The sequence below is a fragment of the Cuculus canorus genome, chromosome 7, assembly GCF_017976375.1.
Source record: "Cuculus canorus isolate bCucCan1 chromosome 7, bCucCan1.pri, whole genome shotgun sequence".
NCBI lineage: Eukaryota > Metazoa > Chordata > Aves > Cuculiformes > Cuculidae > Cuculus > Cuculus canorus.
The window spans coordinates 1,893,564-1,919,493 of record NC_071407.1 but is presented as its reverse complement, the minus strand read 5'-3'; the positions used below and the strand labels follow the sequence as shown (position 1 = coordinate 1,919,493).

The window sequence follows — 25,930 nt, the reverse complement described above, 5'->3', positions numbered from 1 at the left end:
CTGTCTCCTGGGTGCTGTCTTCTTTAGTGCACGTGCTCAAAAATCTTCTGCTGTTTATTTGGTTTTATGGACATTTCTCGCAGTGTCTATTTTTTTCTTAGTTAGAAAAAAGTCTGTTGTCTTCCATTCATCTCAAAGATCCCCCACAATATTGCATTGCACTGAATGATTAATATATATCTGGTGTCTTGCAACTCATAGAATTGATCATGGAACGGTTTGGGTCAGAAGGGACCTCAAAGCCCATCCAGTTCCACCCCCTGTCATGGGCAGGGACACCTCCCAGTGGATCAGAGGCTCCATCCAACCTGGCCTGGAACCCCTCCAGGGATGGGGCAGCCACCACTGCTCTGGGCACCCTGGGCCAGGGCCTCCCCACCTGAACAGGAGAACATTTCTCCCTAAGATCTCACCTAAATCTCCCCTCCTTCAGCTTAAACTTCTTCCCCTCATCTTGTCCATGCACTCCTTGATAAAGAGCCCTCCCCAGGAAGGGAATCTAATCTGAATTTAAGAAACCACACTGTGTTTAAATGAAACAAGTATTGCTATATATTTTAAAATAAGTTTTAAGAACCTTTGAAGCAGCTCTGAGTGTTTCATCGTGTAAAATCCCTTCCCTTTATGATACAGCTACTCTACAAATACATCATTGTTTAATGTGGCCGTTTTCTTCCTATGAATTTTCCTCACTCTTCCGCTCTAGGTTGCACCGAGTGGTGTTATCTCTCGAGCCAATCACATGTTTATCAATATTTTATCCAAGCCGGCTATCTATCTGCAGTGCTCTGAAGGTTTCTCTGCTTGGCCCTGATTTATTGTCTGTCTCTGTGCTTCCAGTCTGACTCCTCCACTCATCTTCTTCTCTGTAGGTGGCAGCAAGTAGATTGTTCTGCTGATGCTTTCATCTCTCTCAATGTTTTTTCCAGACCGAAGCCAAGGAATGTGCAAATAAGCGTTTTACTGCAGAGCAAATATTTAGCAAACACCTTGAGTTCTGGCTATGGCAGAAACACATGATTTTCCTGAAAAATATATTAAGAACCGGATGGCAATAGTTCCCTTCCCTGAGAGAAATCGCTGCATCGGTTTAGTGGTTTTGATGAGAGAGAACTCTCTGTGGAAAGAGAGATCTCTGATCTGAAACTGCCAGCACATCAGGGCCCTGGGGCGTCTCGTACCCCTGGAATGGCTCATGCCAGCTCCCTCCACAGTCTCCAGATCTGCAAAGATAAGAGGAGGAAGGAATGAAGCACAGAAAAGGTACGCGTGAATAAGGAATAATAGGAACTTGGGCATTCTTTGCTGGTAAAAATGCTCTGAAGCAGCTGCTGTAACTTAGCGCACTGCTGAGCAGCCCTGAAGCATCTCTGAATTTCAAGAAACTCAAGTCATTCCCTCATCTCAACAATGTTCTGTCCTATATGGACCACTCAGAGCATCCAAGAAGCAACAAATTCTGCCTCTTTCATTGTCTCTGAAGGTACCGTCTATCTCTTGAGTAACACGGTGAGAGATCTGCATGATGAACAGTTGTACTCTCTTACCTTATACACGATCATCTTAATGGGCCCTGACGTTTTTTCAAAACATGTTCATCCTCTAATGTTCTCCACTGGAAGTTGCATCCTATTCAAAGGATCTTCTTATTCCATCACATTCCCTTTTGAACAATATGAGGCTGGTTACTGTTCCTGAATCAAATCCTATCCACTCTTCTCTGTCCTTGCTCTCAGGGTTGTGTCTCACTGCAAGAAGGACATGGAGATGCTGGAGCGTGTCCAGGGAAGGGCAACAAAGATGGTGGAGATTTTAGAGCATGAGTCTTATGAGGACTGACTGAGGGAGCTGAGGTTGTTTAGTCTGGAGAAGAAGAAGGCTGAGGGGAGACCTTATTGCTTGCTGCAGCTGCCTAAAAGGAGGTCATAGCGAGGTGGGTGATGGTCTGTTCTCCCTGGTACCCAGTGACAGGACAAGGGGAAATGGCCTCAAGATGCATCAGGGGAGGTGTAGGTTGGATATGAGGAGGAATTTCTTCACTGAAAGGGTTGTCAGGCACTGGCAGAGGCTGCCCTGGGAGGTGGTGGAGTCACCACCTCTGAAGGGGTTTAAAAGATGAGTAGATGTCATACCTGGTGGTGCGCTTAGCAGGGCTGGATCGATGGTCGGACTTTATGATCTTAAAAGTCTTTTCCAACTGAAACCATTCTATGATTCTATATATAAAGCTATGTCAAGACCCAGGACTTTGTCACAGTGATCTTCTGCAAACCCTGTCCACGGACACCATGCTGTGACATGGCAGGTGTCCATAGGTTTGTCCAAATGCTCAGCACTCTCTTTTTCATTTCTCTGATTCAACTGGATTCAACTCAACTCCTTGTGGAGTTACTTCTGTTTCTACTTCAATCGGTGAATGAGAGGATCGACACTTGGCCCTGTGGTTTCATCACGTGGGTTATTTTAGACCCAGTCAACTGCTGGTAATTACAAAGCAATCATAGTAATAGAAGAAATAGTCCCACTCTCAAGAATTAAATGAAATACTAGATTGTGAAGTGTGTGCAACTCTGAGCTGGTAATATCGACTTGGGAACACTGAGCACGTAGGCTTTCAAAAAGTTACTCTGACATCAATTGAAACAGGAATTTTAGCAAGTCTTTCCGTAGAAAGTAGGAGTTTAATTTCAGAAATAATCAAATCTGAATTGTTTTGCCTCTGACCTAAAAAACACAAAGTGGAAAGAGTAGACGCTCCTGCTGGGACTTGTTAACTTTTCACAGCAAAGGAGGCTGTGACTCACGCTGTTGGTGAGGGTTGGATCACGCAACCTGCAAGTCTTGGTGCTCTCGAGTCTCCCTCCAGGCTCTCCTTCAGGCAGGCGCTACACAGCAACGTCAGTGCTGCTGCTTAAAGCAGGGGATTCTTCTCCTCTCTGTTCTCTCGCTTCCCGTGCTGTCTCTCCAGCGTCAGCACCACGGGGCCGCTGCGCCGGGCAGAGGAGGTAGGGCTGAGGCTGGAGATGTGAACCGTGATCCGTGGTATTTAATATGCAAGGCCATAAGGGCTGCTTCGAAGGAAAAGCGGAGGAGAGCAAGATCCTATTTTTTCCTTCTACCCAGTGTCAAGCAATATGATTTTCTTTTTTGTTCTCAGCTGCAGGGAATGCCTTGGGAAGCAGAGCGCTCAAGCTTTTAATTTCCTTTCCCTTTGGCTTTATGTACATTGTGGTGGAAACAGGCTACGGAGCCTTGCTGCTGGTCTATTGTATAATTGTTCTTGTCTGAGGGAATTACACTTTGCTGCTAACCCCAGTATGCTGCTGCTTGGCTGTCTATTATCCTCATGAATAAATGAGCAGGAAGAAGATGAAAACAGGCCTCATTCTTATCACGAGGAAAATCCATCTGCGCCCTTCATGCAGTGCATTAATTACCTGAACTCTGACCTTACTGCCCATGAGCCCATGAGTAAGCCACGTCCTTGTTTAATTTGCGATGGAAAAGAAGGACGTGGAGAAATATCATGGAATGGTTTGGGTTGGAAGGGACCTTAAAGCAACCTGATCCGGTGGGAGATGTCCCTGCCCATGGCAGGGGGTGGAACTGGATGGGCTTTAAGGTCCCTTCCAACCTAAACTATTCCATGATTCTATGATTTACATGTCAAAATGTGATCCTCTCAAGCTCTGCATGCGACAAGATTTGTGCTGCAGTGAAATTCGGAGCTTTCAGGGTGAAGCAAAAAACTGTGCTGGAAGAGCAGAGAACAGACAATGATTCAACGCTAAATCACATTTGGGCCCTTAGAGGCAGAGAAAACAATAATTAACAAAGATGATCACTGTCTTTATTCTGTTAACGTAATATTTATTGGAAAGCTTGAGTGCCTTTTGTATTTGAACTATTCCCTGAGATGTTTAGTGTGAAAATAAAAGAAAAACAGTTAATCATGGAATAGAGACTTCTGTGCTGAACGTGATCCAGTATTCTACCAATAGACTGCTAACACCTCCCATTCACTGCTGATTTTATAGTGTTTGTCGCAGTTAACGCTGGTAAAATGCACCTGGGGAGCCCGTTATCTACGAGCCTGTCTGCAGCATTTGTCTGGCACTGTGCTTGGAAGATGCAGTGATAGCAATCACATAGTCCGTCATATTTATGGGACATCTTTGGCACTGAATATTACCTCTAAATCCTCCTATCAGGGGAAAGCAACGCTGTGCAGTGAGCGAACAGCAAACAGATCATGAAGTGCTGAAATCCTCAAAGGACAGGGCGTGGGCACGTCGGTGTAGGCACGCAAGAGGAAAGCGGCTCCCACCCGGGAAACGGCAGTAACCTTGAACCGGACAGGACACGTGAAAGCTGTCATAGAAAATACCAGTGGGAGCCAAGAGCAAGAAAGCTGCGCTCGGCAAAGAGTGTTCGGGCAGCTGTGAAAGTGTTGGGTTTAATTCTGTGGTTGTTACGTGGTGACATGAAGGAACCTAACCTTCTGTGTGAGTGAAAACTTCTTAGGGATTTAATTTCAGTTGAGAGAGCAGCTCTGCTGGATCGCGCCTTGCCGAGCGCCGGGATGTGAGGCTCAGTTTGCATCCTCGTTATGAATAGTTTGCTTCTCCTTAACTGTTTTCTGCAGTTAATTACAGTCATGTTTCCTTCATCTCATATCAATTATTTATTGCTGAAGTGCTTTTAGGGAGTTTTTGCATTTAATGGATAGAAACAGTTAGGAGCAGTGGCCAAGATCAGAAGATATTGAGGCAGTGAGGCATTCCAGTGTTTGCACTCCGCTTCCTTTGCTTTGTGCTGTCGTTTTGCTGCATGACAGGATTAACACGTTGACATCGTGTTATTCCAAAGCAGGTGAGAAAAGCAAGTGAGTGTGAAATACACCACAAACAAATGAAGGGAGAAGAAACCTAGGGTGACAGGACCTGGAAGGTGTCTCCACCATTATCTTGATGGTTGCACTCAATGGCTCAGATTTAAACTAGACATAAGGAAGAATTTCTTCACGATGAGAGTGAGGAGGCCCTGGCCCAGGTTGCCCAGAGCAGTGGTGACTGCCCCATCCCTGGCGGGGTTCCAGGCCAGGTTGGATGTGCCTTGGGCAGCCTGAGCCAGCGGGAGGCGTCCCTGCTTATGGCAGGGGGATTGGGACTGTATGATCTTTAAGGTCCCTTCCAACCTAAACTATTCTATGATTCTATGACTCTACAATTTTAGAGGTCTTTTCCAACATTAATGATTCTATGGTTACATCGAGCCAATGCTGCTGCGGGAGGAAGTGGCTGGTGCCTTCGGAAATGCATCAGGATCCAGCGTAAAATTCATCAGATTTTCTGCGCTGACTTCTCTTGTAGAACGTATTTCTGAAATGACACCTGGTTCTAGTGACTACAAACTTTGTCATGTTTGGAACATATCACTCAGTTGACACTCGTGGCCAGTTTATAGGCACTTGTTTCTGTGAAAATGGTCATCTCCTTCATTATCTTCTAATGCATTTTGCTGTCATATGAGCGTATATGGCTCAACACAGGTAGCTTATACCGTATTTGTGTTGTTTTTCCATGCTTAAATTACCATCTTACGTATATATATACCCATGCATAAGTATGTTGGTGCCACAACGTATATATCTAAGCTAGATATGTGGTGCTTAACCACACAGTGTTTTCCTCCGAGCATCCTGTCACATTTAATTGCAGCAGAAAGAACAAATTTAATGGCTTCAGACAAAATTAGGTATTATCTAATTGTTGAGTGCTCGACTTTGCCAGCCAAATCGCTATAAAATGAAGTGACTTTTAATGCAGATGATTTATTGAAGTTCTTTGTGGTAACAAAGCAGCTTAGAATAAATTTGGGTCGATACCATATTCATTATGCCCCATTATTATAAAATATGGGCACCCGTTAGCTATAAACTCTGAGATAGTTTTATTTTCAAATCCATACACTCTGAAGGTGGTGATCCAACCTTCTTAATGTGAAAGTATTCATTTTAACGAGCCAAGAATAAGGTGAAAATGGAATCATTATACATACTTTTTGAAAGCAGAAAAATCAATGAGCTTGTGACTGCTTAACGTCATAGCAATTTCCCTGTCCGTTATTGCCAAGTTCTGTTACTCTTCCCCAGTACCAACACGCTCATTAGTTTATTTTCTCTTTGCAGCCTTCTCCCTGGGACTCGTACAATAATCTTGCTCTTTGAGAGAAGAAATAAGGGTGACACCGTTACATTTTTAAGGGCAAACGTTCTTCTTGAGCAACAGGTAAGTGTGTTTTTGCTGATGTTCTTGTAGGTGTTGGCAGAGGCACATCCGCCGATGACAGAGCCCTCCGGATGCCTCTTTACTGGCCCATTACAAAGCGTATCCATGTTGTCCTCTAAACATATTAGCTCTTTTTTAATATCCTTTGCATCTAAACAGCCCTGTTTCATCCCACTGCTCCAGTTTCTGTCACTTTAAGGGTATTCTGCAATTTACTGATGATTCGTACTTTACTTTATAGCCTCTTGTACTTTGGTATTATCATCAGATTTGATGGATAGGAAAACCATGGTAAAAGTGTGTTCTCTCTTAGTTATTTATGAAGATATCGTACATTTTTTTCCTTAAAAAGCAGCTCTTGACACATCTTTCTTATATTTTCATCTTGAAAAATCTGACTTTTTTTTGGCTGTGGATTATTAACCTTCATTGTATTTTATTCGAATTTGTTCTGCAAATGAATTCCTCATATCATTTTCTATTGCTGGTAATGCTGCCGTGTGTGTAGAAGCTCAGAGCCTTTAATAAAACATACCTGTACTTGGCCTACTTCTTTCTTCCTGTACTGGTATCGTTAAAAGCAACTTCACTGAGCTCCGTGGTGTTTACTCCTGGTCCAAAACAAGAAAACGAATTAGGCCGATATATTTGCTGTGTCCCTTCACATCCTCTTCATTTCCAAAACACTGTGCAAATATAACTAAGTCATTTAAATAAATATGGGACTGCTTATAAATTACGACTAGATGCGTGAAATTATCTATTTTATCATTTTTTTATGCAAAGAAAGGATTTTGTTTAGGATTTTTTTGCACACTCAGATTTTACACAGGTTTGGAGGCACACTGGAGTGGTGTTTTCTGTGCCATGTAATTGTGTCCTTGGAGAGGCTTGTGCTCTAGTGAGAAATCCAGGGGCGAGTTGCAGAGAGAATTCAGTGGCCAAGGCAGCTCTTCAGATCTCCAGAGATGAAATGCTAAATTTTCACATCTAGCAAAGTGGAAAACATAGACGTCAACAGCAGAGATTTTTGTTAACCTCAGATTTATTGATCTCTACAACTACAAATTAGGAACTGAGGTTTGTGACCGGAGGGGTTCCAGGCCAGGTTGGATGGGGCTTGGAGCCCCTGAGCCAGTGGGAGGTGTCCCTGCCCATGGCACAGGGAGGGACTGGATGGGCTTTGAGGTCCCTTCTGACCCAAACTATGCCATGATTCTATAACAGCAATACACTAACACTGTCGAGGGCTGGCAAGGAGCCACCCCCATTTCAAGCGAAGCGCTCAGTTTAGCAAATGCTACGAAATTTGGCTGCATCCCGTCTGAAAACATGAGATAAAAATAGCTCCACAAGCTGACAAACATCTTGGCAGAGAGCTACGGGTAAGCTTTAGCAGCAGGTATTGTTGACCAGTCTGTTCACACTCAGAATAAAACTGTTTTCTCCCTTTGATTGAGGTGCGTTGTGCACAAAACCAGATGGGAAAATGCCAGGGTATTGTACAAGAAGTTCGTTAAGGAAGGGCTTAATCACTTGTCTGCATTAGAGAAGAGGGTTAGGTAACCAACCGCTAAGCGGGCAGTAGGCATTCAGCCTTATATAAGCTGTGTGTGGACAGGCAGCGCTTCTGCAGGTGTGAGAAATCACCGAGGAAATTGAGCTTCTGCTGCGGAGGGAGCTGGTGACTCACCTTTCTAAATCGGTGGAGCTGAGGGAAACTTTCCAAAAGGAATGAGGAACGGTTCAGGCTTTTCCTATATTTCATCAGGAACTTAGGTATGAGCCTTGTGAGACACAAAATGCCCCCAAAAGAATGTATTCGCTGCATGAAAAGATTTTTATTTTTTTTTTGAAGTTGAAATGGATATTTCTTTCCTTTTAAATGAGATTAATGTCAAAAAGTATATGAGTTTGAGTTCTGAGGGGCTTTCAAGTAGCTGTTTTGCAGACAACTCCATAACGTCAGCTTCAGAAAGGTACAGATGGAAAATGAAAATGTACAATTCCTTGGGATAAAAAGCAGAGATACTGCCTTAACTGTGCTACTTTATCAATTTAAGAAAGCAAAATATGAACCTGGGGTAACAAAGAGCTAACAGAGCATTTCTGAAATGTTCACAAGTTTCTGTCTGAAAAATGTTCACCATCTGATGTCCAGTGTTTTATATCTTAGAGTGATTATCTTAGAAGGTGAGTTATATCTTAGAATTATGGGATGCTTAGGGTTGGAAGGGACCTCAAAGCCCATCCAGAGCCACCACCTGCCCTGGGCAGGGACACCTCCCACTGGCTCAGGGGCTCCAAGCCCCATCCAACCTGGCCTGGAACCCCTCCAGGGATGGGGCAGCCACCACTGCTCTGGGCACCCTGGGCCAGGGCCTCCCCACCCTCACAGCAAAACATTTCTTCCTAAGATCTCCTCTCAGTCCCCCCTCTTTCAAATTAAAACTGTTCCCCCTTGTCCTATCCCTGCGCTCCTTGGTTAGCCTTTGTCCTTTGATGGGAACACTAATGGACATCGTGATTAAGCCCCTCGGCGTGTAACAGAGGTAGTTCAGCTTTTCTGGTGTTCCTTTGCAGCATTTGGTTATTAATGCAGTTATTTGGCTGTATATCGAGCTGAGATCCTACATGTGTTGGATACCCGGTTCTCACCGAGTCCAGCACAGGGCAGTGACAAAAAAACTTTTGGAATTTGAGTCCAAAAATCTGTTATTGTCAGAGAGGACTGTCCCGTCATTCCACGTGGTGGAAATGCAGGCTAATGGCAGCTTGCTGCCAGGCTTGGAAAACTGATGGCATTGTTGAACATCGCTGAAAAAAGTGAAACCTCACACTTAGAAACGCTCTGCTTTACCTCCGGTCTTTTTACTGGATCTATAAATGAATCTCAATAATGACCTTTTGGGACTGTGTGTTTTAGGGAAGACTTTAAGGTGGGTTTATCATTTATTAATGAGTCTATCCTTCAGCAGAAATTATGACAGATGGAAAAGCATTTGGGAGAGAATTGCCCTTGTATTTAAATATCATTAACGTATGCTGTAATCTCTCTAATACAGCCTGTAGTTGGAGACCTATCAGGCTTTGATTTATAAATTAGAAGTTAGAAAATAATTCATTTCATCAGCACTCAGTTTATAGACCTGCTTGGTTCATTAAAGTGAGCGCTGTTGCGTTCATTATGCATCAGAAAGTAACATCATTTATTTAGGACGGGTGTTTTTTTAACCAACTAAAAATCTTAAAATATTTGCTAACCTCTAAAAAGCCTTAAAACTGGAGATGCAGCCAGATTTGTTTCTGAAGAAGATAAGACCTAAGACCCGAGTTAATACAACCATAGAATCATTAGGTTAGAAAAGACCTTTGGGATCACCAGCTCCAACCGTAAATCTCCACTACTAAATCCTGTCCCCAAGCACCTCATCTGTCGGTCTTTTAAATCCCTCCACGGATGGTGACTCCACCACCTCCCTGGGCAGCCTCTGCCAGTGCTTGAGAGACCTTTCTATGAAGCAACCCAGGATTTGAGCGGTGGCTTCACCAGTGCCGAATCCGGGGGCTGAATCACTTCCCAGGTCCTGCTGGCCATGCCATGTCTGGAATAAGCCAAGATGCCAAGTTCAAATTAGTTCAGTGTGCTGAGGAAACTCCTAAATCTGTATAAAATTGGATATGCTTTGTGTGGTTCCGCGTGTCGGTCTAACAGATACCATCTCTTCACTTCTCCGTCTGCCCTGTGAGCTGCATGGAGGGAGGGACGCTCTTTCTCACCACTTTGTCTTTGCCTCAGACTCACAGGGATCAAGCGAAGAAGAAAGATCTTATTTCTCTGATCCTTGAAGTTCTTGAATATCAATGAGCTGGAAAGATCAAAGCGAGTTATGAGCGCTGACTTTGGCACAGCTACGTTGTGGAGAAGGAGCACATCCTTGGTGCTGCCGTGCCCAGAAATCAGACCACAACCACAGAAACACCGGCGTGGTCTCCAATCCCCTTTCAGACCATGGCACGTACCATCAGCTGGTGTTTTACTAAGATCGCTTCTCCTCACCACAGCTTCACTGCCCCGTTTACAAGCATGGAGCAAACTTCCTACTCAGTGTGTGCTGAATGCGGGATGAAGGCTGCATAACCGTGTTGAACCCTTGGTTCAACCAGCATAAGGGAAAACAAAAGGTGGTCTTAGGCATCCTTTTTTTGCTGTATAAACACATAGTTGAGCTGCAGTCTCTTCATCTCTCATGTAAAATGGGCTGTGGAAGTGTCACAGAGGGAGAAAGTTACTTGAGTTGTGACTATGAGACGGATGGAATTAAATGTATCGGTAACGTGGGCTTTTAAAAGCTGGAACACCTTGTCCAGCCCAGGCTAGGAGCAGAGATGCTAAGTTTCAAGGTCTTAAAATTTTGGTATGAGGACTGAACACAGATCTAGCAACATCAGGGAATAATAAAGTGACTCATTTGGCACTGAGGAAAGCACCAAGTGCTTCCTGGCAGCTCAGCCTGGGGCGGTGTGCACCACGTTCTTTCTAGATACAGCAAATTTGCCGTTCCTTGAGGCGTTAAATGCTCATCAGCAGACTGTGCCTCAGACTGCAGCAGAGGGAAGAGCCCTTGCAGGGGGGGGATGAGGGAGATGGGGATAGGTCCCATTAATGACTTGGTTATTAAGAAAATTGAAGTTAATCACCGTATCGGATTTGCCCAGTCCTTGTTAACCGTTATCTGATTCTTACAGTGCACTTATCCACTTCTTCCCTGTAAAAAAAAAAAAATCTTTGCACTTTTTTTGCGTAAATTGTTCTAAAAATCTAAATTCAGTCTAAAAAATGAGATAATGAAAAAGCATGCAAGGAGGATAGGGAGAAGGGGACTTCCCCCTCCTTGTGTCTATGATCAAATCAGCTCAGTCTGGTTTTCTGCTATAAAATCCTCCCAGACGTGATCAAGACCACTTTCTTTCCCACTGTAGATGTCAAGGATATTTATTTCAAGTGAGACTGATCTATATTTTTCATAAGAGTAAAAGTAATTGATTTTAAATAAACTCCGCTCTTCTTGGAGTATTAGTTAGCTCATTAGCTATTTCCCAATGAATCCATCCTTTTCTAGATGTCTAATGTCATCAATAACAGAGAAATTGCTTGGTTTCAAATTATTGATCTAATTCATTAAATAATTTTCTTAGTTATAAGAAATCTTCATTCCCTTGTCTGCACAGACAGACGTGCTCAAGTGAATGTCTGCTTTGGCTTTTTTAAAAGGACTCTTAAATACCTAGCGGCCACATTTAAAATCTAAAAGATAAAAATATGCTACAAAATACACCTTATATGACATCTCTGGTGGCACCACTAACATAGAGCTTGCTGAATAGCTTTGAGCTAACAAGGTTATTTCTCAATGCAATAGTTTGTGAGGTTTTAAAGGCTGCAAGACTGTTGCCAACTCTCTTGTGGAGCGAAAAAAGAAAAATCCATTACACTTGATCATTTTCAGAATTGTTTGCAGACAGATTTTTCTTCAGATGTTTTTTGTTGGCATTCACAGGGTCGGATGTTCACTACTCCTGACCAGGTGGTTCTGTAGCAGCTCTTTTCTCCATAGAATCCATGTCCTTACAGAGAAAAGTGGGGAATGCTGGGTTTTCAGTGGAAGTCTCTCCTTTAAAAGAGGTTAACATTTGCTACTGGTTAAGCACTGAACAGTTTGCATGAAACAGATTAGGTCAAACTTTCTGAAGGAGAGAGTTTTGAAGGTTTAAACCGATTAATGCTTGAATTTAGTCACCAGAGCTCTGTAAATGTAACCTGGAAGCGTAAAGAGCATCTACGATTGTTGTAAGATTTGACAGGAATAGGGTTTTTCACTACTCAGCACAAGAGTGATGCACTTTTTAGTTGATGGTTTTCTGCAGGTTGTGTTTTGCCCAACAATGTCATTCCTTGCTTATGGTATTTTATTTTGGGAGAAAGGAGACTCAAGCCTTTAATTATCAGCTGATGGGGCAGATAAGCTATGGCAGTCTATGGATAGCCGTAGTCCTGACCGGGAGAACAATCTCGCTCCTATACAGGCGCCCATGTATTTTTCATTCAGTTCGTTGCAAATGAGAAAAGACAGATTTTTACTGATAGCAGATAATTCTCCCAAATGAGATTTAATTTACTTTGGATTTTCATCACTATGATTTTGAGCTCAAGGGAATTATAACCCATTTTAAAATAAAAATGTCAAAAATGCAGAATACCTTTTCTTCATATTTCTTCATATATCCACCAGGCTGTGATCTGATGCGTTTTCACATCAAAGATCATTCTCCTGTGGAAATGTACTTCTTGGGTACTTGAACATGTTCCTGTCAGCTCCTGTCAAAGAGAGTATCTATATGGTGAGGGAGGGCAGCAGTTCTCTAGATGACATCTGAAGAGGAACACCGGTGTCTCGGTGTCTTTGGCGGAGAGTCATCTTACGTGAGTAAACATAGACCTCTGACAGGGAGGTATTTGACCTTCCTCGATCTGTCAGTACGCAGCAGACAATGACAGGGACTTTGAGAAGACAGTATTCCCTATCCTAGAAAAGACTGTGGACACCAGTGGGTTCTAATGCCCTCGGAGGTGTCCGTCTCTCTTAACTGGTATGAGACAGACTCCAGGCAGTGAGACTGGGCTGAGCGCCTCCCTCACAGATGGCTTAAATTAGTGGCAATCCTATTTTAGGAGACCCAGATTGCAGTTTGGGAGCTCTCTGCAAAGTGATGTGCCCATTTTCCCTATAGATTGACAAAGCCGCGGGTTCCCCGGTGTCCGGAGGTGCACAGGCAGGCGCTGGCTGTCGTGGTGGGCTCTGTGTGGAGCTGCTGGCTGGAAGCAGTCCTTGCATACTGACGTATTTGGACCTATAAACCAGACATCTTTACCTTGAAACGCCCGGTGATTGGGTAAGAAGCAGGATGGGAAGGATCATTGAAACTTGCCCTATGTAAAATAAACAGCATTATGGTTAACGACTTTGTCAAAGCAACGCCTGACCTTCCTCAGCAGGGGATGGAGTCAAACCCACTCTAATTTTCCAGAAGCGCGTACTAACCACAGGCTACTGCTGTTACCAACTTCCTTGTGCATTCCCTTCTCCATCAGCCGCCAAAAAACCCCGAGGCAATTTCTATTTGAGATTATTGAAGAGCAGTAGCAAACTTTCAGTACATAAAGTCTGAGGCAACAGAAGGGACTGGCAGGAATTTTTTGAGGTAAAGCTGTAATTGTTATATTCCTTGTATTCAATTTATGCGATTGCCGGTAGCAATCTGGATTCTGTTAATTGGCAGTAATTTTATGTTCCTCTGTGCATTGCGCTGGTGGTATTTTTCTTACTGGATTGTGATTATCTAAAGACTGCCCTTGTGTTGGGGAAAAAAAATCTTAACAGTTTCACTGCCACACAATATTTATATTTAGTTTGGAGGCATCATTAATTGATTTATTTTAAAGCAGAGCTCGTCAAAGCATTTCAGTTAACATACTGACTTTTTCATCTGCTTTTCCCCCCTCTCGTTTTGTCTCATCTCTTTATGATCAGTCCGTTTCAGTGATTCATTTCTCATATTTCCATGGGTCCGTAACCATATCATGCAGCCCACCTTTTTTCTCACCTTGCTCTCTATTCTCTCAGAACTAATTTTATTCTTCTCTTCGTGATTCAAAGCATGAGGCTTCAAAAGGTTTTATAAAATAGGGGATGGGGGAGGTGAGCTGAAAGAAAATGATCCTTGCACAGGCAGTTGTCGAGGCAGGTTTGGGGACTCTTTCAGTTCATACCGCGGAGGCTCACCTCTGGTTCTCTGCGTATTCAACACTATTTACAGTTGTGGATTTGTTTGGTTTGGTTTTGGTCGATATAAACTAGTAATGTTTTTTATTTAAAATCTGAATTCCTTATGTCACTGAGTGGTTGCGCCTCACCAAGCTCTGATAATGCAGTAACCCACCCCTAATTGTGTCTGAACTAAGAAAACGTGGCAAACAGCTGTGCAGGTTCCATTGGTTCCAATACATAGAATCATAGAATAGTTTGTGTTGGAAGGGACCTTAAAGCCCATCCAGTCCCACCCCCTGCCATGGGCAGGGACACCTCCCACTGGATCAGGCTGCCCAAGGCCCATCCAACCTGGCCTGGAACCCCTCCAGGGATGGGGCAGCCACAGCTTCCCTGGGAACCTCATCATGAAGAAATTCCTCCTGATGTCTAGTTTAAATCTTCTCCTCTCCAATTCAAAGCTGTTCCCCTTTGTCCTATCACTCTATGCCTTTGTAAACAGTCCCTCTCCAGCTTTCTTGTAGCCCCTTCAGGTACTGATGGTGTCCTTGGAGCCTTGTCTTCTCCAGGCTGAACAACTCCAACTCTCTCAACCTGTTCTTATATGTGAGGTTCTCCAGCCATGTTTGCCCTCGGATCCATTTGTGGCCTCAAACAGATGTTCTACAACTGCATGTGAAATAGAGTTTAAGGAATTAACTTGCGGAGCAAGCTGGTAGGGTCAAGAGAGGGAAAATTAATCAATACAGGCCGGTTGAGTTGGAAGAACTTAAAGAACTGGAGAAGAAAAACTGCTTCGTAGTTCAGGAAGAGTAAAGCACATTTTCTTAGGCTAAAAATGTATTCTTACGCGGTTCCTAAAAGTGGACGAACCCAAACACCCGCAGTCAAATACTGAAATAGTATAGTTCATGCTATAAAGCACGTGTGGGGGGAGGTGATGGTACTTATAGACAGGTAATGCCCAGCAGAGAAAACATAAGGGAAGCACAAAGAGAAGAAGGTTAAAGTAAGAGCTTCTCAAACGGAAATGTAACACTATGGCTGGAAAAATAGTATTAACACATTGCCTTTGTTTAGTCTTTAAGGAAAGATAAAATCACATGAAATCTAAGTTTAACAACAAGTCCAACTGTTAATGAGAGCAGTTGTGGAAACCTCAGCTGGCAGAGCAGAAGGAAAGAGTAGAGGTTGAGTTGTGAAATGTAACAGCAAAGCTGAAGTGCAAGAAGGTGTCCCAGATGGAGCATTGTTTCTCTCTGTGCGTGTTGCATCTGGCGCTGCAGACACACGTCAAGAGAAAATGTAGTGAATTAAAGTCAAGTGTTTGTCTGGCTGTCTGCGCTATCTGAATGCGGAGACTGATTAGGGATTAAATCCTTCCGACAACTGAACTGCTTAATAAGAGAGGTTTTGTAAGGTAGGAGGCTCGGGGCAGTTGGGCTGTGGAGCAATTAGGTTTTCTTTTGGTAGGAAAATAAAAATAAAGAAAGCATTGAAAAGCCCCAATGTAATTTATTTTTCTTTTCTTTATTTGAAGACTTACCTCCCTTGCAGAATTACGCACTGACCTTAAAAATAAAGCATTTGCAGAAAGGGAAAGGAAGCAAGCAGGCTGGAAAGGAGTGCATGGAGTATGAACTGGCTTCAAAATGCATTGGAAATATTGCTATGAGAAAACTTTTGTCACTTCTTAACATGGTGGTCAAGCAGCAAATCTTGGAAGCAGCTCAGGGGTGGATTTGTAGTAGTTGATAGTTAGAAACTAAGTTGACGTCTACTGGATACAGGGAGAAGGTAGAGCAGCTTCCAGTGCTAAAAGGGGCTTCAGGAAAGCTGGGGAGGGGCTCTGGGTCAGGGAGTGCAGGGAGAGGACGAGGGGGAATGGTTTTCAGCTAAAAGAGGGGAGATTGAGAGGAGATCTTGGGAATAAATGTTGTGCTCTGAGGGTGGGGAGGCCCTGGAACAGGTTGTCCAGAGCAGTGGTGGCTGCCCCATCCCTGGAGGGGTTCCAGGCCAGGTTGGATGGGGCTTGGAGCCCCTGATCCAGTGAGAGGTGTCCCTGACCATGGCAGGGGGTGGGACTGGATGGGCTTTGAGGTCTCAAACCACTCTATGGTTGCATAGGGGAACTGCCCTAAAGGCACCTTAAGAGCTGCGGTGATGGGGAGAAGTGATGCCTTCTAGATCCTCTGTGGCCAAGTCTTTACTCTTCAGCATCTTCACAGCATCTTGACAGCATTGATACAATTTGGAGAGGATCAGTGTGCATGGAGTAGGGAGAGACAGAGTTTTTCCAGGAGTGGAGCTGGGATGGGCAGGTGGTATCTGCATGTGTAACTTCATTCAGATTTGACTCATGTCTCAAAGAAGAGATAAGAGCTCATTAATTATTGAACATAAACTAACATTTTTTTTTGAAGAAATGTCTTAAACCAAATAACCCGAAATGTATCAGCTGACAGGACCTCAGGTGGTTGTTACAAGTGTCCCTGAGGGTCACACACCCACTCTCTACAGTAAAGAAAGTACAGAAGCCCAAAGTTTGGCCATGCCAGCACTTAGAGGTTTTTTCTGGATTCTCTGAATCATCTTTTCTTTCTCTTACTAGCTAAGATTTGAGTGCTTGGGTTTTTCAGTTTAGCATAAATTTTAGTTAGCAAATCCATGACAAATTTCCTCCTAGATTGGCTCAAACTTGCCTTGACCTTGGTTAACTGTTTGCTATTTCCCAGGATGTGAAACATAATTTAATCATGAATTTTATAATGAAAATTGCCAAGAGAATCTCATGTATTTAATTATTTATTAGTATAAATGTTTTCCGTGCAAATGTGAGAGGTGATTTAAATAATTTAGTTCCTCTGATCCATGCCTCAGATTAGAGTATTTAAGGAATTGGTATAAGCAAACTCTTTTTTTGCCATCTTCCTTCCCTGCAGGCTAAGGATGCGGTTGTCTTCATCCTTTGCTCTAACATTTCTGGGGGCTCCCATCCCACAGGGGAAAAGGAAACTCTTTTGTAGTTTCCATGTTGTAGCTGGACAGTGAGAGTCACAGATATTAGGAACAGTTTATAAGAGTTAAGCAAGTGCAACCCTGCAAGGGGCTGCCCAGCGAAGCCGTGGAGTTTCTGTCAGCTGAGGTGCAGAAGAACAATTTAGGAAAACAGAGGTAAATTCTTTGCTCAGTTCAAGTGATCAGTCATTATGCACAATTCCCGAAGCTGAAACACTGTGTGGCAACATCCTCGGTGTGTCTGAATCTGAGGACTCCATTACAGAATCATAGGATCATAGAATAGTTTGGGTTGGAAAGGACCTTAAAGCCTATGAAAGTTGATGTTCATTTGTTCCCGGTGCCATCTGCTTTTACTGCTACAATGGACATTGCTGGGAAAATAAATATGGTAATGCTCTTTTTTAAGTGCTTGTTACACAGGAGGTAATTTTTAACGTCTGTCTGAAGAGCAGACCAAAATAAAGATGAAAATGAACATGAAAGAAAAATTGATCCATCTCTCGCTGATAGCCAACTACGCTTAAGTGTTTTTATTATTTATTTTATTCTATTTTTCAAATATCTTGTAGCAGCCAAAGATCCATGAAAAATGTCAAGTTATCTATTTCTTATAACTACTAAGGGGTAAAGTCTCTACTTTCTGCTGTCTGCACACACGGTCAGCTTTCCTCTTTAGACTGATGTGGGTCAAATTCTTTATAAGAATGCAATTTAACAGTGAGAATCTCCTCATCTGCTTCCAGTTGAACACACATTTGAGTTCTTTCAGCTAAACACCAAAAATTTTACTGTAAACTTCCATTTAAGTTACTAAAGGGGAATCACAGAATCATGGAATCATTTGGGTCTGAAAGGACCATGAAGATCATCCAGTTCCACACCTCCCACTGGATCAGGTTCCTCAAAACCCCATCCAACCTGGCCTGGAACCCCTCCAGGGATGGGGCAGCCACCACTGCTCTGGGCACCCTGGGCCAGGGCCTCCCCACCCTCATTGTGAAGAAATTCCTCCTCAAGTCTAGTACAAATCTGCCTCTCTCCAGTTTATCCCCATTGCCCCTCATCCCATCCCCACACACTTTCGTGAACAGCCCCTCCTCAGCTTTCTCGCAGCCCCTTCAGGTACTGGAATGTCGCTATAAGGTCTCCTCAGAGCCTTCTCTTCTCCAGGCTGAACAACCCCAAATCTCTCAGCCTGTCCTCGTACGGGAGACACTCCAGCCCTCGGATCACCCGTGTAGATGTACGTCCTTAAAATCCGAGACATGCCTGTTTTTAAAAGTAATCGAACTGTCTGATGGTTGTGGTCATTTTCACATCCCTTAGTCCACCTCCAAATGTTATGTTTTGCAGTATGTGAGTATGGAGAACAGCTGTACAAAGTTTCTGTAATTCATGGATATGAATCATAGAATCATAGGATGGTTTGAGTTGTAAGGGACCTTAAAGATGATCTCATTTCAAGCCAATTGAGGTGAAGCTAAGATGGAAAACAAGCAAAGTGACATCGTGGAAATTGTGGGTTTGGGATAAGCAGCTTGCTGCTGTCAGAGAACAAGAGTGAGAATCAGAAAACTGTGTCTTATTCCCAGAAGTTCCTTTGACTTACTGCAGGATGTTGAATAAATAATTTTAATGCTTTTATTCTGTTCTTGCTGCCACCTTTTGTCTGCCTGTTTACAGTGCTACGCAGGACTTTATTTCCTTTGTCTCTGCAGTGCTTTGCATGGTAGAGTCTCAGCCGGTAGCTGGAATCACAGAATCACCAGGTTGGAAAGGACCCATTGGATCATTGAGTCCAACCATTCCTAACACTCCCTAAACCATGTCCCTCAGCACTTCATCCACCCGTTCCTTAAACACCTCCAGGGAAGGCGACTCGACCCCCTCCCTGGGCAGCTGTTCCAGTGCCCAATGACTCTTACTGTGAAGAATTTTTTTCTGATATCCAACCTGAACCTCCCCTGACGGAGCTTCAGGCCATTCCCCCTTGTCCTGTCCTCTGTCACTTGGGAGAAGAGCCCAGCTCCCTCCTCTCCACAACCTCCTTTCAGGTAGTTGTAGAGAGCAATAAGGTCTCCCCTCAGCCTCCTCTTCTCCAGGCTAAACAACCCCAGCTCTCTCAGCCGCTCCTCGTAAGACTTGTTCTCCAGCCCCTCACCAGCTTCGTTGCTCTTCTCTGGAATTCCTCAGTTTCACTGGAAATGCTGAATATTAATGGCAGTGAGGACAATGTTCTGCTGTGCGAGCACACAGCACCAAGCAAAAGGTGTCCCATTGGGTTGGAGCACCGTTTAAATGTAATGACAATATTAACCATTAGATATCCCATCCCAAGGCCAATGTTCTTCAAGGAATGTATCCAATCAGGCAAACATTCACACCAAACAGTGTCCCTGCCGTGGGGTTTGTGTAGGTGCTCTAGCACACGACTTGCTAACGCTGAACTTCAGAGGGAAAATGATTTTCTTGGACGCTGAAAGTCTGACTGTCGGTGCACTGCATAAGAGAGTGCCGAGGAACTCAAGTCATTTTCACTCTGATCCACAATACAGATCAAGGTCGCATCAGATAGTTTGGGAAAAGGGAGGATCTGACTGTCAGAAGATGTTTCTCACTAGTAAAGCCTATTAATATCTACAGGGGAACCATAGCACTAAAGATACCACGGGAGGGGGTGGACAAATGTGCTGTGAAGGATACCTTTTCACCAGAAGAGAGATGGCCGGGGCACTTTCCATTCTCAGGGCAAGGTCTGTTCTTGTATACATCTCTGTAAATAAAGGAGATGTTTTTATCTGTAATTTATGTTTCACTATAGCACATAAAAATTATTTGTGTCTACTTTATAAGTACTGCGAGAATAACGTGCTGGCTTTCACTGCAGCTATGGCATTATTGATATTTCTAGGGCAGATCGTCCCATCCAGCACAATTTGCTTATAACACACTCAACCTAACCCAATAACATCAAACAAAACCTCGCAAATAAACCAATGACATCAAACAGAACCTCACAAATAGCAAAAAAAGCAACAGCTTTAAAGTCTCAATCAATAGCAAAACTGGGTTGTTATCCAGATATATATATATATATATATGTTATATATATAGGCCTGGGGACATGGCTTTAATGTGAGTAAGTGCTGTAGATATGGTAAGAACTGTGCTTCAGGAAGGACAGGATGAATGCACAGCATTGAATGTGTTTTCAAAATATATCATAAAATGGTTTGGGTTGGAAAGGATGTCGAAGCCCATCCAGTGCCACCCTCTGCCACGGGCAGGGACACCTCCCACTGGCTCAGGGGCTCCAAGCCCCATCCAACCTGGCCTGGAACCCCTCCAGGGATGGGGCAGCCACCACTGCTCTGGGCACCCTCGGCCAGGACCTCCCCGCCCTCACAGTAATAAACTCCTTTCTAATATTTCATCTAAATTTGTCTTTTTGCCCTGATCCTGGATCCATCTGTTCCTGACTCCAGCTCCTGAGCCCAGCTGCCTCCAGCCCGGGACCTTTTCCCACGCCTGCTCTGCAGCACCTGCAGTGCTGTAGTCAGCGGAGGGGCAGGTGGTCTTCTATATTTGTATATATTTTATTATTTTCTAATACTATTTTCCTTATTTTTATTCTTGCTTCACTAAAGTTGTTTTAGTTTTTAGTTCCCAACTCACAAGTCTTTTTCTCTCCCTGCGGAAAAGAGAATTGGGATCACAACTGCTTGCGTTTAGCTGCCAATCAAGCTGGGCTGGGACAAAACCATGACAACCTTAAAAATAACTAATTTGCCCATTTTTGCCATTTCTCTTTCCATTAGCACTGAAATAGAGGGCTAGATTATTCTGATAATTTACTTCTGTTTCTCAAAATGTAAACATTAAATCAATATGAACTGACAAGATCCCAAGATGTGAAGCATTTTGGCTTTCTTGGCCGGCACCGCAACAGACAATAGCATCATACATGGTAGCATCTAAGATAGTGCCATCGCTAAACAGGTACTAAATGACGTGAAACAAACCACACAAGCAGATGGTAAGACGTTAGTGTGAAAAAGCTGCTTAAATGGGTTTTTTTTCCCATGTAAAATATCTTCCTCGCAATAGAGAAAAGGTCTGATTGCCCAAGAAGAGTAATTTTAGAATGAAAAAAAAGCTCTTTTTTTTTCTCACATGAAAGAGCCAAAATTGTAAAGAAATTGTTGTGAATTCTGAGCCAATTCTGAATGGCCCGGGATACAGAACCCCAAGAGTGAAGCAGCAATGAGCCAAGTTCATGTTGTTGACATTCTGAGAAATAGAGAAGCGCCACTTAGCTCTGTGCCAGGGTTCAAACAGCAGTGCAGGAGGCAGCCTGGAAGGTTCCACACATATTTTAGCAGGCAAGACGAGGTGGTTAGCGTGGTTTGTCTTTGGCAGAGGCTCAGACGTGCAACTGGGCGCTGTGTCTCTGGGTGGTGCAGTGGCGGTCGCTGCGTGCCATTGTTGTGTTGTTTAAGATGCTGATCCAGCCCGGTGTCATGAGGGCAATTCCAAATAGGTTGTGTTTCCAGCAGAGCACATTCAAACGTCGAGCGTCTTAGCTGCGTGCAAAAGCGGGACAAAGACAACAGGCACTCCAGGGAATTGGGATTCTGCACCAGAGGGGAGGAAGTGACCAGCAAATGGCATTTTTCTTGTTACTTCTTTCCAACCATGGTGCTGAGGTCAAAGTTTTGACCTCATCTTGGGTTTTCTTTGACTGTGAAGCCAAGTCTGAATGACAATCAGAGCCAAGAAACTTCCATAACAGGCAGTCTGGAAAAGACCAGGGAATAAAGACATGCACTTTTTCCAGTACCGCTGCTTTTGTTCTCAGAGCTTATCACCTTGCTAAGAGTTACTAAGTGTGACAAAAATATTCCATGGTCAGTTCCTCCAGTTCTCCATCAATGCAGGCAGCTCCTGTATTTTTAATCCTGTCTCTTGGCATGCATAAAATGGAAAGATCTATCTTTAAAAAGACGAACATTTAAACTGAATGCTGGATGTTGAAGATTGAATTATTCATATGCATGTTTCACATTCCTAAAATAAATTAACCGAATTAAAGTATTTGTTTTGAACATAACCCAACAACCAACCAACCTGCAATGCTTTATGTTGGGTGAAAGTCACCAGGTTATTCCTAATCCAGTGAAACTCTTAATCCTTGTTAGTGTCAGGGAGATTTGATGATGATTGCTTTGCGATGTTTTGTGGCTTAGCTGTCTTAAAGCCTTTCTGCCAATATTGGATTCTGAAACAAATATGTTGAATCTCGCATTAGATGTGTTTTCTTCAGAATAATGCTTTCTCTGGTTGATCCCCCCGTGAGTATCCACCACGTTGGTGATGTATGTGACGCATTCCTACTTATTCTTCATAAATCCACAGCCCAGACTGGAGGCTATGAAAGAACAGAAGGTTATTGTTAATGAGAAGGATGTGTTTTGATATTGTGTGAGCTCGTTTTAGTCTTTGTGCATCTTCTAGACTAAAATCTACACAGATTTGTTATCAGCCAAAGAACTTAGGACTAAAATGAGAATTACCCAGTACTGAGCTGGGATAATCCTTGTGGAGGCTATGGAAATATGTTGGAATACTTTCTGAAATCAGTAGGAAGCAACGAATAAGGAGTGGGGCTGCTGTGTGGCAGGGAAGGGATGGACGCGGTTCTTGATGGTCCTTAACAGCTTGTCTCAGTGCTCAGCAAGGTTGGTCACTGTCAAGATGATGGCATTGAGTACATTGAGAAGAGTGGTGATGGAAATGAGGAAACAATCAGGAACTGTGCTGGAAAAACATGCCAAGGATTCGCTGCAGTCAGATTCGAGGTGCTGCCCCCCAAATTACAACCTGTAATAGTAAGGAAGATCCTATCACATTCTGGTTTTATAAATATGTATGGATATGTTACCGGATTAAATAGAGCAACAAAAAAATATAAACTATAGAGAGATGAATAGCTTTTTGTTCAACATCTCATTGACCAGCCCTCACTTGCAAGAGAGGAGATCCCTGTAACTTGCACTATAATTTTTCAACATTCATCTTCCTGGAATGTTTCTTTTATTTCATTGGATTTCTGCTCCTGAATTATAATACTGTTGATATACAATTAACTTTAAATGGCTTACTTATAGAGGGAATAATCATAGAATGGTTTGGGTTCAAAGGAACCTCAAAGCCCATCCAATGCCACCCCCTGCCACAGGCAGGGACACCTCCCACTGGTCTGGTTGCTCCAAGCCCCATCCAGCCTGGCCTGGCACACTAAGCTGCACTATTTGGACTCTGACTTAAATTGTAGTTCACTCTGGTGTCTCAGGCAAGATAAATGGGTCGGGAAATAATTACTGTGATCCTAATGTGAATACACTTATTAAGGAATATAAGCTTGCAGTAAAATATTACTCATTGTATTTTTTAATTACATTCTTTTGTGTTTTATGACTTCAAGTAAAACTCTTTGCAGATAGGTACAGGCTATTCTCTTGCAATAGCACAAGAGCTATTAAAAAGTTCTCTAATTTTATATAACAGGCATAATGTAAAAATTAATTTATACCCTTAATATATCCTTTTACCTCAGCTCTGAAATGAAGACATGCCAGGAAGTGAAAAAAAAGTGTAGTTAAGAGAAAAAGGATGTAAGACAATAGCTTCTGTTTATTTAGTATCATTTTTGAGTTAATTGAACATCGGTTTGTAGGACCTCGTTACACCACAGCATCATCAGGTTACCTTCAGCACTACGCCAGAACCCCATGACGCTTCGATGGGTCTGAAAGCAGCAGCCCATTTAGAAGGAAATTTTCAAAACACTCAACTACTCCGGCATCGTGGGAGGAAGCTGAAAGATGTTGGCATTTCATGAGGCAATATCTTCACTTCAGCAGCCAGAGACCAAGTGTCCCCTTTCAGCACTCGGGAACATATGTGCCTGGCAGTGGTTATTAGCAGCAGGCTAAGAATCACAACGTGCAATTATTTGTGATGACACTGACATTTGAGGGCTGCGTTTTCCTCAGCACCTGCCTTACAGATTTCCCTCCACCTGGTAGTCTGCAACAGGATCTCTTCTAATGAGTTTTCAAATAGATCCCATGAATCTTCATTACATCTTGTGGGAATCCGGCATGTTATAAATAGGAATGGCTCCAAGAATGATAAGAATGTTCTCCTATCGTTGCCGAACCGACCTAGATTTTGTTAAAAGGGAAAGCTGATAAATTTGAGCTTACTTGTGCATCTAGGATGCTATAGTGGTCAAAACCGGTGAGGAGAAGTCAAACATAGTCCTACTTCTGTAAATATACAAAGCATGGTTGATTAGAACCTTGGTGGGCCATGGGATTTCCAAAGGAGCTTTCTGCATTGATATAATATTAAAGTAGGGTTTGATAGATTACATTTCTTTTACTGTAAAGCAAAACAATAAAAGCATAGACAGTATGAAAAGATGAGACAGAATTTTGCACTGGGAGTGCAGTCTGTGCCCAACCAACCACTCTGTTATCAGGTTGAGATAACAAGCGTGTTGTGATTAATAACTACAAAAGAAGTTTCTGAGGATTAGGTACTTCACAAGTAATCCTTAATAGCTCTATGCAGCAGGTTTCCTGCTAACACTGTTTTGATCCCCATCTCGAGGAGCCATAAACGAGCTTCAGACCATTGCCTTTGGTGAAAAAACCCTGATTTATACCAGCAGAGAGTATTTCCTTTGCATTGCCGGGATTGTTGCTGCACAGTTTCATTGTTCTAAATGTGAAAAAACCAAGCAGCAGCCAAGGCTTATTTCTGGTTGTGTCACAGGTGAACTTTAGTCGCCAAACTCAATGAAAGGAATTGCAGATAAAATGAAATCCATGCCATCTTAAGGTAATTATCGAGTATTAATAAAGTCTTAGAAATGTAGTTGAATCATAGTTCATAGGTTTTAAGAACTTCTTGAGAAACCTGATGTATGTGAGATGCTGCTTCTCAGTTTTTCTTTTAAATCTCCAATCATTGTGCACAATTTCATCATATTCAATTCTATTTTGATAGAGATAAATGCACATTTGAGATGTTTTCTAGGCTGGATGTTCATTGCCTGGTCCTTGTGTATTACATTATGTGGCTCTTTCATAATTATAAGGATTTATCTACTCAGAATTCTTCCAAACCGGCTCTTCAGGCATAGTTCCAGCATAGGTTGTACTAAAGGGGAAAAAGATACTTTAAAGCTGAAGTAGAGCACCTAGCATGGTAATTATTCTTGACTTGCTATTTTGGTAAACTTCCAGATGCAGACAAATCCTAAGAGATCAATTAAATACAACCACTGAATATGTTTATTGGAGTTGCTCTGGTATAGTAAACACTAAATCCTTTTTTTGGAATTGCTCCATTAAAGTAATGATGGTTGTTACTTCTCAGCCCTGTACCTGTCTTGTTTTATTTCTTATCTGTCAGCCAAACTTCACTCTGAATTAGGCTGGCCCTTCAGTGTAGAGTACAAAGCTGCTGCAATGCCATCTAGAAGATGGACGGGAGTCGCTTTGTTTCAAAACAGGCAGTTTTGTGCTTACAGGCAGCACGAAGAAATGAAACTGGGGGCATCTGTGAAGTTTGGGTGGATGACATGGAGCTCCACTCCAACTCCTACAGGTCAGTCACTGCTTTTGCCTTTTGCATATGGATTTCTCCTCTTTGACGATTCTTGTTCCCGTGCCTCCCCAAGGATTAGTTTGCCCCAAATCCTTGTGCGAGTGGTTTTTG

At 43.0% G+C, this 25,930-nt stretch overlaps 1 long non-coding RNA gene across 1 annotated transcript in view; it reads left to right on the top strand.

Moving 5' to 3' along the window:
• LOC128852665 (uncharacterized) overlaps window positions 1–25,485 on the top strand; it is a 98,004-nt gene extending 72,519 nt beyond the window's left edge. Inside the window, exons 2-4 of the long non-coding RNA XR_008450636.1 lie at window positions 6,191–6,389; window positions 22,868–23,028; window positions 23,877–25,485. This is a non-coding gene — a long non-coding RNA (uncharacterized LOC128852665). The remainder of the gene's footprint in view (window positions 1–6,190; window positions 6,390–22,867; window positions 23,029–23,876) is intronic.
• The last annotated feature ends 445 nt before the right edge of the window (window positions 25,486–25,930 follow it).